At 30.9% G+C, this 14,271-nt stretch overlaps 1 long non-coding RNA gene across 2 annotated transcripts; it reads right to left on the bottom strand.

The window, feature by feature from the left end:
- Nucleotides 1-6,086: 6,086 nt before the first annotated feature.
- Nucleotides 6,087-11,328, bottom strand: LOC129004411 (uncharacterized). Of its 2 annotated transcripts, XR_008491706.1 has the most exons (4): nucleotides 11,262-11,328; nucleotides 9,139-9,287; nucleotides 7,825-7,952; nucleotides 6,087-6,197 (listed from the first exon to the last, which is right to left on the bottom strand). It is a non-coding gene; the product is annotated as an uncharacterized LOC129004411 (long non-coding RNA). The 2 variants fall into 2 exon arrangements; XR_008491705.1 differs by lacking the exon at nucleotides 11,262-11,328 and having other exon boundaries at nucleotides 9,139-9,875.
- Nucleotides 11,329-14,271: the final 2,943 nt, after the last annotated feature.

Here is a 14,271-nt window from a genome sequence, read left to right as displayed (position 1 = left end):
TACAACTAGTATTCGCTATCAGTGACCACCAACGTCAAGCGTGACAGTGGACAAGTGCGTTGTTGGCATTTTTTTATGTCTCACCTTCACATCCTAGGACGCTAGTTCTAGCCCGCAACTGTTTTACACATTACTAGCAAGCTAGTCCTAGAGGGTTGCGGCATTATCACATTGATAAAATCCATTGGTGAGTGGCGGTATTTGAACCCGGGACCTCGCGCATCGAAGCCCAGCGCTCTACCACTAGACCAGCTTGTTTCCCGACGTTGTTCATATTGGCAGTACACCTTTCCCTTCGTACATAAGGTGGCATAAGGTGCTTTATCAAGAGTTCGGTAACTTGATGGACTATTATTACATTAATTTTCACACTCTAGACTATTGGTTTAAATAGTAAGAAATTATTCCCTGCAAAGAAAGCTTAGGTGCTACCAATCGCACGGGTTAAAATAAAGTCGAATAATTTTTGGGTTGTACAGTTGAATTTAAATGTCAAATTTCCCACCTGTTTACTTTTATACCTTAATACTAATTAGTAAGTATGTGCTATTACATCTATTGAAGTTTTTTTTGTAGTTTCTTTCCTCATAAAAATCTTAAATAGTGCTTGCTCCGCTGAACTGGCTTTCACCTCTCTGAACTCAATCCTAGCTTGCTATGTATTTTATGGAAATGAATTTGCAATCTAATACCATGTATGGCAATTGTAATTGCATTTTTTCACTATTTCCGCCATACTTAATATTCTTTAAGGTGATTGTGTAAATCCATTAATGCTATTAGATACATTATTTTCTTGCCTATGTCGTAAATAAACGTAATCGATTTGCCTTAAAAGATGGACACAAATTTGACTGTTACACTATAATAATATAATAGATAATAGATGTCAAACATTTGGGTTTATAATGTTAATGTTAATGTTTGTTAGTCAATCACACAAGAAAAGTGGGACGAAATCGGATAAAATATTTCAACAGATAAAATCGAAAACCAGAAATAGACTTATGCTGGGTTTTAATACTGCTTAGTTAAAAATATTTTAATTATTTAAAATATTTGCAGCACACATTAGAAATTGAAATACAAAAGTATCCAGCAGTCAATGATACTACTAACTGCTTCCATAACATGTTTTCTACATAATATTGAATCAGGTGAAATGTGATAAAATGCTGTTAGTTGCTGTCTGTCAATTTGGACATTATTAGCTTTAGAATATTCATTCCCTTTAACGCAGGAATTCAAATTGCGCTTAATAACGTCAAACCTTTATTGTTTGTTTAGTAATTTAAACTGTTTGTTCGTTATAGCTATATCGCATAAAGGCATTCTTTAAAAATGCTTTCCAAAGCAAAGGTGCTAGGGTAAAATTAAACTTTAATTTTAAAAATACGACAAGGGCATAACTAGAAACCAACGAGCACATAATAAAATATTATATTTTTATATTATAAATATTTATATTATGTGCTCGTTGCTAGAAACACAGCTCACTGTAATAAGTAGGATCATCCGCGTTCAAAATTTACACTTAATTTTATATAGAGAGCTCGGGGGCTAGGATCCTGAGGTCCCGGGCTCAAGTCCCACCAATCACCAATGGATTTTATCCATGTTATGATACTGTTACCCTCTAGGTTAGTGATAAATTATATAAAACCTTATTTCAGTAAATGTAAAACACTTGACAGTTGTAGTAATCCGTTAGGTATCGTACTTCATTCCGTTCCAACCTCAATCTAGTTACTAAGGGAAGATGCAGCACCTGCTTCCACCCAACAGCTGGTGTCAAGGCCATTACATATAAGTTGGGGTACCTTTGCTTTTAACATATTTTTTAATATGCACTTTAAGGCAAGGACTTTTTCGTGGAATACAAAATGTTTTGTTAGTTTTTCTCAACAATTTTATTTCAGCACACAGTTCAATTGGTTTAGTTTCAGCATAGAAATATTTAGTTGTAGTTAAGTGATCTGTTCGTAACGATATTAAAAGTCAAAAGTATTTATGATTAATAAAAGGGAATGAATAAACTATCAGATTCTCTTACACTGTACAACATTTAACATTATGTTGTTTTTACTCAGATTTTTTTTATAGTACAGAGTCTTTTAATATTCTTATCTTAATATTTTTAATTATAAAGTGATGCAGCAATTTAATGTTGTGCTTATGAAATAGTCAAGGTATGTAATCTATTTTTTTATATTTGCAAATATTAAGCATATGTTTTTGTGATGCACAACTGTACAGAATCCTTATCTCCATAAATTGTACTAATTGTTATGCTAAGAGTTAGAATATAATTGACTATTGAAACTGTCATTCATAATTACGGTGCCATAATTATGTAATATCAAATTGTAGCTTAAAGTATTATGAAACTACTCCAGAATCCAGAATTTACTTATTTCTTACGTTGTCGAAGCCTTGTTAATACCTCTCTGAGAAACCCCATTTAATTATAACTGAAACTATAAACATTGAGGGTGGGAAATTATTATGATGGGAAAGTTAGTCTTTCATCAGGTAATTCAAAGTTAGATTAGCTTTTTACCCATTTTAAAACGGGTTTAAAACTCTAAATTATATCTTCTTGATAAATTAATTGTAAAAACTATATATTACCTTTACTTTTCAATTTTTAAATACAGTACTTTCTTGCACTGTTAAAAAGTTTCACTCATGACATATTTGTTTTAAAAAGTTATTAACATTTGTACCATAAATAAATAATGACATTAAATTAAAAAATGTTAAATACTGATGATGTGTTTTCATTTGTAGAAGGAAATAAAAATGGGTCCTTCCGATTGCTAGACGAAAACACATATTGTGTTCAAAAGTGTATAAAACGGAACAAGACTGATACGGTATTAAAAATAAAAACAGGTTGTAAAATAGAATAATGTTAATCAATGTCTCGGTGATTTTATTTGGTGTAATACTGTATGTTATCATAACTTATATAAGTTGTAAATGTATTACCATCAGTGTTGTATTTATTTCGACAACAACTAATTTGCAACCATTAAGTGTGATATGTTTCATCGCTATGTCTAGTAGGATACGGTTGCTGGCGTCTATGAATAAAAAATGAATAAGCCTACTAGTCTTAAATTTATTTTCCCTTGGAGGAATAGTTTCTCTTTGTCAATTATTAAAATTTTGACAAATATTTGTTTTTATTAAAAGTTTTGAATCTAATGTTGGCTATTTGTGTGTGCTTTAGGTCAAGCTGTTATGCTGCAACATAAAACATAAGATCACAAAAGCTGTATAGCCAAGACGAGTTACACTCTAGGGTCTAATATATTGTGTCTGGCGATGTATGTCGTGTTGTACGAAATTGGATGCGACAATGTATTTTTGCGTGTTTTGAAACATTTATTTTGAGAGTTAGAGTACAAAACATTTGTCTTTAAACCCTTTGCCAGAATACGACGTTGATAAAGTAAAGATAGAAATGTTGATACATTTAATTCATTCATACAGGAATGCATTCGGTTGAGCCATTTTACTACAACACCTCAACTGAGCCAACATCTAAAAACATTTTAAGAATATTTTTGAACGAAAAAAAACGCTGTTTATTTCCTAAATGACTCAAAAGGTACTTAATATGCACAAGGCTTATTAGATTAACTACAGACCGTAACGAGATTTAGGTGGTTTTAAGGGAAGAAATTACACCACCTCGACCTAAACCTACCTTAAAAACAACAGCTTGACACCTGAGGTTTGGTACGTCTTTGGCTACATAATGATGAATTTATCCCAGCTTTGTCACATGTGATTGGCAGGCAATTCTCTACCCAGGGACCCTATAAGTCTAATGACCAAGCATGTATTTATATTTGACTGTGTCTCATGCATTTATATAATGTCTATAGACGAATAAATATCATTTCATTTCATTTCATAGTGTTGTTAATCAATTCAATTTACGATTGTTTAGGATCTAAAAAACTAGATTAAACTGTTAAATTACAAGACGTTCTTTTAAACTTCTTGACAATTATATTTCCATTTGCAAATTTCAAATTCACTTTGAACTACTTTATACTTTAAGGAAACCAGTTATATTTTACGAGTTTCGTTGATATTTTATTATTTAAATGGCTACAAAGTAATATTAATAAACGAATATTTCCAACATGTTAAATTAGTGATTCCTAGTTAATAAAGTCGTCAAATAAGATGGCAGTTATGAACAAATTACCCTATTTAGTTGGTTCACAGAATAACACTACGATTGCTTATGTCTACAAAGTGCTGAGTAAGCATTGTGCCTTGACCTGTAGCCTTGACGCATGTACAGTCGATGGTTATTCTAAGACACAGGGAGCTGGCACTGAGCTGTACTGAGCAGGACACGACAGCATAAGGTCTGGCAAGTAAAGCGGATACCTAAAGAAATCATATAACTGATCATCACTAACTGACGATTGAAATATAGTTTGTGTCTAAATTGAATAGGATATTTAAATGTTTAAATAGTTCGGATTAAAATTGTTTGGATATTTTATCGTTTAAATGGCTAAAAGGAATTTTAACCAACCAATATTTTCCAGAGAATATTCCAATACTTTCCAATATTAGCGGTTCTCAGACGGCAGTCATGACCTAATAATCCTCTAAACAATTTTTCCACACAACAATACAAGTTGTGCATGTCTTCAAAGGTCAGAGGAGGCTGTGTCAGAGGACACAGTTAGGTTATATATATCGATTGTAATACAATTAAATGTTTACAGTCAATGGCCACTCTAAAAGAGGCTAGACACAGGCTGAGGGGCAGGGGCTGGTACTAAGCAGGGCACGGCAGGATAAAATCTGGAAAGGCAGCGGAGAACTCAAAAAATCAGGATAACTTAACCCAAGGATTACTATTCATTTAAGTGTTAAAATATAATTCGTCCGTAAATTGAAAAGAAATTTCAAAAATGTTTAGATTTAAAAAGTTTGATTTGATTAATTTTAAGCTCTATTTTCATCCCGCTGTTATTATTTATCCACCTATAAATTGTGTCCACTATTTATTTTTACCGATTTTTTTGTGAATGACAAGTATGTTAATCGATTTATAATCATCCGTACATATTGTTTAATTTCTCAAATAATGGCACATTTAACACAACTTATTTTTAAATTTCATATTCTAATCTCTAAAAATATAATTTTTTTGTACTACAAGTTCTTCAGTTTTACCCTAGATTTTAAACTTAGGCTACCATAAAATATAACGGTAAGTTTGAAATTCTTTATAATGACCATAATTATCTCAAAAGAGTTAAACTAAGTTGCTTTATGAGGCTACTTGAGAAATCCAATTATTTCCTCATCTCTTTTTTGTCAAGTTTTGTTGCGGCCTTTCTGAGACAACGCCATTAATTATAACTGAAACTAAACATTGACATTTCATCACTTTGTTGGCTATAATTTGGGCAAGAATCGTAATTTAGTGGGTGAATTTGCAAAGTGAAAGCTGGAATTTAATTAATACATTACCTTCATTGCCATCATGTTTCAAACGTAACAAAAATTAACCCTGTACACATATACAAAACTTGAAGACCCCAAATAACCTGCGAGAGGAAATAAAGCATCAGTTTAATAAATTTAAACAATTTATTAAAACTATGATTAAACCCCAAATATTTATATTTGAGTATTATTTTTAATTTCAATATTATATCATCAACGTTAAAAATAAAAACCTTCTATAAGAGGTTTTAAGAGGGTTCCATCCGCCAGTAAGTTGGCTACGGTGTACATCAAACAGTATTTATGCATGTTCGCTTAATTATTGACAATGTACAATTGTGCACGTTGAAATTTTGGAAGCCAAGCTAAGAAGAAATATTTGAAGGTAATTTGTTTGATGGTTATTCGTAGAAGTAGGGTAAGTCAAATGATTTTTAAAGTAAGACAAAACATAATAGTTCATCACACCGCCCCAAAGCTTCTTTTCCATAACCGCCGGAACCAGTTTCTACCAGTTTCTGTTTTGCTGGCTTAGGTTGTAGTGATGAAATACTAGGCCATTAATTTACATCTATATTTTCTTCAATCATCGGCTTCTTTTGGATACAATAACAGTAGGTTTAAAACCACAATGTGTCTGTCTTGCCCTTCCAGTAACAATTCAGTAGCTTTATCATGAAGAGCCCAGGGGTACTCTACATCTGGATCTGTAAATATGCATTGGGTTGTATTGTAAATACATTGCTGGTACATAGTCTGTTAAAAATAATTGCATGTTACTTCAGTCTTTTTAGATAAATGTATAAATAGTTTTACAAACAGATTCTAATTGTTTTAACTTAAGGAATGAATACCTACGGTAATTTTATCTGATGTTTTAATTTTCGTATCTAAGTATCAATAGAAAATAGGAAATAAGATTAACTCATAGTTAATTTGTTTTCGAAAACAATACATTTATCTAAGGAACCTTATAAAACATTTATGTATTGTATATAATTTTTCTATCAAGTGACATTTCATAATTTCCCTCTTGCGTTGAACCTAAAGCACTCGTAAAACTTGGAATTATGAATTTGGAATGAATTTGACACATTTAAGGCAATATTAAGTTTTAGTGCAAAATTTTAATCAGGCACATGACAATTTGATTATTCTGCAGGTTTGCTACGATGGGAAAGTTTCAATTTATTTTTTTATCAAACCAACTAAGTTTGACGAGTTTCAATAGTGAAGCTTTAAACTAACGCGCTTTTTAAGTTTAAATTCAATACTTATTACCCTTAGTGGTAATATTGTTATTCATACAGCAACATCATAACAGCTAAATACACTTTAAAACACGAAATACAAAATTAATTGCAGCAACAGGTACCAACTTTACATTTCAACAATGGCTTATCAACACAGTTTAAATACTCTGTAACAACAAGAGAACTGTTTAGTTATTCACTCTCAACCTATAATTAGACCACAATTTCAAGTAGAGAATTTCTAATGAGTAAACCTAAGCTCCTACTTAAGCACATCAACATGGCATTGTTGGCAAAGTCTATTGTAATGTGTCAAGAACAAAGGTCTTGAGTCACAAAGAGATTAAACTAATGTTTGCTTCTGAGCCGCTTTGACACTGCTTTGTAAACTGAACAAACATTACACAATGGCAACATGATAGTTTAACTTATATACGTAGTTGTTTTAATTATTAATTCTAATGCACTCTTTTTAACATGGTATAACTATTGTAGGTGTTGGTTTTATATTTTGTAATTACCTATTACATTTCTATCTTTATAAGATTATTTTATACTTTCGTGTTCTTGGATGGAGTTTATAGATAACATTTTCTCTCTCAATTGTCAAAAATAGTTAGCTTTATACATTTTTATAACCGTAAAAAAAGATGAAATTAATGACTTGATTAACTATCAAGTCCATCAAGTCACGATCAAAATAGGCTATAAGATACCTAAATGGACAGCATTTTATAAAGAGAATCATACAATCATACTGGAAAAAATTAAATAACGTGCATAAATAATAGTAGGTCTATAGAGAGTATTAATTATTTTATTTTAATAAGTTTTATCATTGACTATTGGATACTAATAGTCAAAGGTTTTATCTGATAAGCCAAGTTAAGCTTCCCCTTAAAAATATAGATAAAACAACGTTATAATTCCTCAACTTCATTCAAACAATTCTGCGGCTAAATTTTGTACTGTTGGAATTTGTCAATTTAACTGTATATGAAATATAAATCCAATGATAACTTGGATTTGATTAGTGCCAAACCCTGGAAACGTGGTAATTAGAAGCTTAAAAAGTACTTACAGCCATATTTTCCAATGAATGCTATATCGATAGTCTTATCGCTACATTTAGGGTCTGTGAGAAATTTCTGGGGTTTTGTATACCAACCTCTCCCTTCATAAACATTCCCGTCACCTCCGACAAGAAAACTGTAAACAAACGAACAAAGCTAAAGCATTGTTAATTATCTTAACTCAAACAACTATGTAGGCATGCAAATAACACTCATGTTATTAAACGGAATATTACATTTAATATTTATGCTTTACTTCTAGATTGTGTGTTTGTTATTATAAACTTTAAACACAAATTTCAACTGCAAATAGAATGTTTCAATAATGGACGAAGTGGTTTTGCTATTTCATTTCGTAAATTTGTTTACTTACGAGATGGAAATTATTCACCTTGTATTTACTTCTGTAAAATTACAGTTTGGGCCTACTATAAATGCAAAACAAAAGATAGTCACATAACTCACATTCCCAAAATTTCTTAAATGATTTTGATAGAATATGTACTGTTTTAAGTACTATATTTTAAATTTCTTTTACCAAAACACTAATAAAAGAAGTCTTCAAAGGGCATTGAAATAATTATGTTTTAGTTAAACTAAACGATGGCAGTGTTTATTTTTTTTATGTAGGCCTACCTTTCTACAAGACACTTAATTCTCTGGAGGTAAATGTAGATTGAATGTTTATTATTTATTTGCCACCAACCTATTTTCTGTCATTTTGATTTTAAAATATTCTATGTTTTTAAATATGCTATTTAACTAACTTATGTCGACAAGGACCCCATATCGTTTGTTTAAAATATAAAACACATTATACTGCAAGGAAAATATAATAATAATATAATACAAAGCTTCAAAGATAAAGTTAATTAATGAGCCAACTTTAGAAAGTTCTGCGATTAGTCCCAAGCTGATATCCTGATCACTACTTATTTTTTTTTATAAGGATATACAGTATTTCTCAATTGATACGAGTGGGTAAAGTGAACTAGTACTAGAGTGAAGAAAACAAGGTGCAAGAATTATAATTTCACTCCTTTTTCAAGTATATTATTTCAAGTTATATTATTTTAAGTCTAATACTCAGGTTTACTATTTTGAACTAACAAAATAACCTCATCCTTGGTGCCACTGGTTGGGAAACCTTGATCTTCAGCGGTCCAAAGCATTTGGTTTCTATGGAACGATCTAATACCATGTATTTACTTTTAGGCTCTCAAAATAGCTGTCTTAGTAAAGCCGTAATGTCAGCACATGGAAGTGTCTGACAAAGTAATACCTGTATGTTGTGTTAGTGTTCGTTTACTATGTCCGCTTACTTGTAGGCTATGTCTGGTAGATTGTCCTGGTTCATATGTCTGTGCTGTATCTCCCTCACTGTAGAAACACACTCTGTTGGACTGTTGCATGGAGGCGTGTCCGTGTCAACGGTAAATGAAACCTTGGACCATCATCCGCTTATTGTTTGCTTTCCAAATATAAAAACCAACATACAGCAATCAAATCAAGAATTTGATAACAAAACTTATTTACATATTTTTGCAGGTATTGATTAAACTACGTAATTGATATACAACATTATAATCAGACCACTAATAACAAAATGGCGTCATAAAATGATTCCCTAAAATGGACAGAAATTACTGATAAAAGCAATTGCCTGGAAAATCCCCAACTCCCTATTATTGGTGTTACATATCTTTAATCTCTGTCTGTTTTTGGTGAACCATTTTTTTATGTCATTTTGTTGTTAGTCATCCGATTTTATTTTCTTTGTGGCAATTGCTTAGTTTGAACAAAAACTAAAAATTATTTATGTAAGTCGACTATACTTCATATTTGCAAATTTTCAGCTAACCACCCCAACTAAACCTGAGCGTAAATGTTTTAAATTAACCATAATTACTTTAGCCCCTCGGCCCACATATCTAGGAAGGTTGCCGAAAACAATTTCAATGATCTCAAATAGTTAAAAAGTAAAGGGTTGGGTGCAAATTAGCAAGCACTGTTCAGGGAGAGGCTAAAACACAAGAATATAAGTGGACTGACATTGACTGTAACAGATATTTGACTTTTGATGAACTTTTGACTCCTGTGTTAGGTAAAAATAGAAGTGATAAGTAGGACCAACCTAATATAGGAAGTAATTAATACACTCATCTCTAGTTGACATCTTTTTTGTTCATTTCTATACGTTTAATAGCAGGCGAATACTTTTCAAATGTAAGAATATGTCTTTCATAAACACAAAATGATATGTTTAAATAATAATATTCGTGTCCTAGAATCTAACAATGATTATCGATTGGATTGTACACATTATGTTAACTTGCCTTTTTGATTGGGTGACCAAGGCGTTTCCATACTATGGGATGTTCTGCTCCCCACTCCTCTCTGCTTACTATGAAGATTTTGAGAGGCGGCCGGGTGATTTCTAGTGGTTGAGTAATCAAAAATAACTAATTTTAAGAGGTAATCGGGGAAAGAGTTTGTATTTACAAAAATAGGAAGATAGGTAAAATAGGGGATAGTAAAAAAGTACGTATGAATTAGAGAGGACTATAAAAATAGTAAGTTTTCTTTGAATTGACATTTTGCTTTAACTCAATTGTAGACTAAGTTGGATAAGAGTTAAGTCTGAAATTATGATTATATGTGCAGAGATTTAAAAGAGAGTGAGATCAACAAAGGTTACATGACAGTAATCTTTTAGCGAACTACAATCACTAAGCGAAACTACAAAAAAATTACTCTTTTAAATAATCACATGAAGTGAGGTGCTTAGTGACCCAGGATCACTTGTTGAATTAAACCTTTTACTTTTAAATAGGTCCCTATATTGATGGGTTGGAAACAGCTATATATATATATATATATATATATATATATATATATACCACATTCTATGGACAATGGCTTAAGGTAAAAATTTATAACATAAACTACTTAATATTTAGCATCCCAAATAAATGTTGAAATGAGTAATGGTAGGTATGATTAAATAACATATTTTAATGCAAGCTAAAATCTCCTTTACATTATAATTGGTTATTTTGAAAATTTGAAATTAAAACTTTGCCTAATGAAGAACTTAATCATCGCCCCTGGTCTGGTCCTATTTAATTTTTATGGTTATAACATGGTGTATCTATTTTGCTAATGACAAATTTAAAAATTTGGTTGCACTGTAATTCAAATCCCACCATGTTTAAATAACAATGTATATTATCAGAAAAAACTTGTTTGGTTCAAGTTAAAAAGTTAAATCGTTCTTGTGCAAAATCTATAATCAGAATATTTTAGATGCTATGTTAGTCGTTGTTAAAACATGGACTTAGATGATGTATATATGCTTATTTAAACCTTTTCTCAGTGTCGAAATTGTTATAAATAATTGCTATTTCACTATTTACAAGCAAATAAATATGAAAAAATAACTTACGATTGACCGGGGCATATCTGTAACTCATTTTAAATTCAAATCTTGTTTTCAATAATATTTATGTTTTTTTTTCTTTTTAAATATCACAAACATTTTACGAACACTTATTTTTACATTTAGTCTGTCTTAAATTCACCTTTTTCCAAATTCTTATGATTATTTTACTTGAAAATAATAAGCACAGTAATACTTAAGTAAACAAACTAAAGAAAACAACAGCTTTAAAAGATATAAGATAATAGAATGATGTATTTACCAACTGATAACGAGACTCATGATTATTCTTAGTTAGGGCCTACTTTAGATAGCTGTATAGCTTATTACTGTGTGACAGTGCACAATTAAACTGCCTAAAACATGACTGTTAAAATCACTTGAACAATTGTTTTTATCTTCACAATTATTTTGTTACATAGCCTTTTCATTTTTTTTGCCCTACCTACTAAAAAGCATGAATGGACTAAATATACTAAGATTTGGTCCAGTTTAGATTACTGGTGATATGAACACAAATTGTATCGAAAAATACATTTGATGTATATATTTGTATTTGTCGGTATTTTGTCTAAACTCCAACGCTATAAACGAAAGGCAGTACAAACTCATACCATTTTTCAATGAAAGCTATGGATCGATCACTCCACTCTGGCACCAAATTCCCAAAACCTTAGTTTATCACTAAGCTAGCGAAAAATCCCTGCATTACAATTTCTTAAAGGGATATAGGATACAAAAAAGCTCACAATACAATATATTATTTTAGTTTGATCAAAAAAAGACTGTAGTCGAAATGTTTAGATATCTAAAAACCTTACAAACTGTATTCCTGGCAAAATCAATTTGTAAAATAAAAAGTATTTTACCGATAGATTGTATTACTCTTGGAACACAATTAATGATTGAATTATTGTACCAGAGCGTGTTATATTATTTATACATAACTTTAACTTATAAAATATATTTCACCTCATGTCCGTCATCTTTCTCTGAATAATATATCTTATTTAAACTATTAAGCACGTAGCTGTAAAACAAATCCTTACAACAAACAACAAGACAACAGAAAACTCACAAAAACACAAAATAAACATTAGTCACACAAAACAGCTACATGAAAAGCTTTGTTAGTTTCACTTCTCAAGTTCCAAAATGAGTTCCTTTGTGGCAAAACGTAAGTTTGGAGACTGGAGTAATCTGCCACAAGAATAGCTGTCAGCAACCACAGAAATAGAGTCGGCATTGTATGGGAACAAAAACAAGCAAGTCTCCAATAACACTGTTTGGGCTTAGTGGACTTCAAAGTAAAATAGAGGAGTTTGGTCCCCGGCACAGTCACAAAAACTTACAGGGTTGGACCACATTCTGTCAACAAGTTTGTGATTCTTTGGTCCATAATGCAGTATTAACAAAAACCCAGGTATTATATCGTTTAAAAAAATCAACAAGTTTTGTACAGTAAGAGCAGTCAGTTTAATATGCTTTAAACACATTTTAAAATCTTTCAGCGAATTCTAATGGACAGTTTAATAATTTGTAGAACAGTATTAAAAATATCCTTGAAATATTTTATGGATATCAAATGGTATGCGAAACATTGTTCACATTTATCAAACTTATTACAAAAATTAAAGTAGGCTAAGTTGGGAATTTTATATTCTATTTTATATTTTAAATTTTATATTCTTCGAAATTTTAGGGTAAATTAGGAAAACATTAGGTATATAAATAATTACAAGTTCCTAAACGAACCTTGCTATAGCCAGAAAGTTAAAACTAAACTACCCTGTTGTATAATCCATCAGTCTTAAAACGTGTTTGCTCAAAACACCTGTGGGGAAAAAGTTTTAACGAGTGTTGTAGTTTAAAAGTGCTTTGCATCCAGTAAATTTGTTTCGCGGCCAAAGAAAACTTTTTACAAATTATGATGGACAGTCCTAAAAACTTTTATGCTATCAAAAGTTTACAGTGTTGTTAAAATAATAGTGAACAGTTGTGTATAAGCACTTTGTGGATAAATACTCTTTAGTTTGTTTTATCGTATACAGTGTGTCTCGCCTTAAGCACAGAAAACATACTACTTAAGTAACCAGTAGCTACCTTTGAGAAATTGAGTTAATTTCTTATGGGACACTCCCCTTTTTATCTTTTCAGATGTTTTTTAGTATGGTTTCAAATTTTTTTACTATGTTCAACATTTTCCAACTAAGCCGAAAACTTTTTTATTTTTAATGGAACACTCTGTATTTTATGACGTTTTTATTCTAGACATTTTTTCTCTTTTCCCGCCGCAGAAAACCTCCAGACCATTTAATTTCCATTTACTGTACCTGGTTAGAGATTTAATTAAATAGTCCCTTAAATTGTAAGATTTATTCCCTATTTAAATACCGTAACATTTTTATTTTATTCTAATGAGCACTAAGGTTGACTGATAAAGGGAAGGTAGTAAAGTGTGTGTGTTTTTTTATTATTAAAATGTAAATAGTCTGGAACAAAATGAAATATTTGGCCAGAATTAATCAAAATATTCCTAATCAAGCAAAAGGAGTTTGTTTATTCTTCATGATAATAACATTTAAATTTTAAATGTTCATCTTTTTTGAATTTTCCCTTGACTAATAGGCTGAAACAACGCTTCAATAATGTACAATTTTTTTTACAAAATAGTTAAGAAATAAATTGCAAATTGGATGTTTTGAGGGTCAAAAATGGAAAACCCCAATTTTTGCCCGTAAAACCCCCACTCCAACTCTCATAAAACCCCGTTTCCATACTTCGATCATGCTGGTTTGAAACTTGTTTAAAGAAAAGTAGGTGCACTTTTTTGCCAAATTCCATCAAAATTGGATGATGTTTACTCAAATTACCGTGCTAACGGACACATATATAAATAAATACAGGGTGACAAAAAAGTCTGGAAACGGTTTAATATCTTTTTAACTAAATCCGTTAGAAAATTCAAACCTTTCACATCAACTTACATGTATGAAAACTACTTTTCCAACCATTA

Source organism: Macrosteles quadrilineatus, unplaced genomic scaffold (assembly GCF_028750875.1).
Source record: "Macrosteles quadrilineatus isolate MER2022 unplaced genomic scaffold, UCM_ALF_1.0 Scaffold_9__3_contigs__length_116548681, whole genome shotgun sequence".
Lineage (NCBI taxonomy): Eukaryota > Metazoa > Arthropoda > Insecta > Hemiptera > Cicadellidae > Macrosteles > Macrosteles quadrilineatus.
This window is presented reverse-complemented; position numbering and strand designations above follow the sequence as displayed.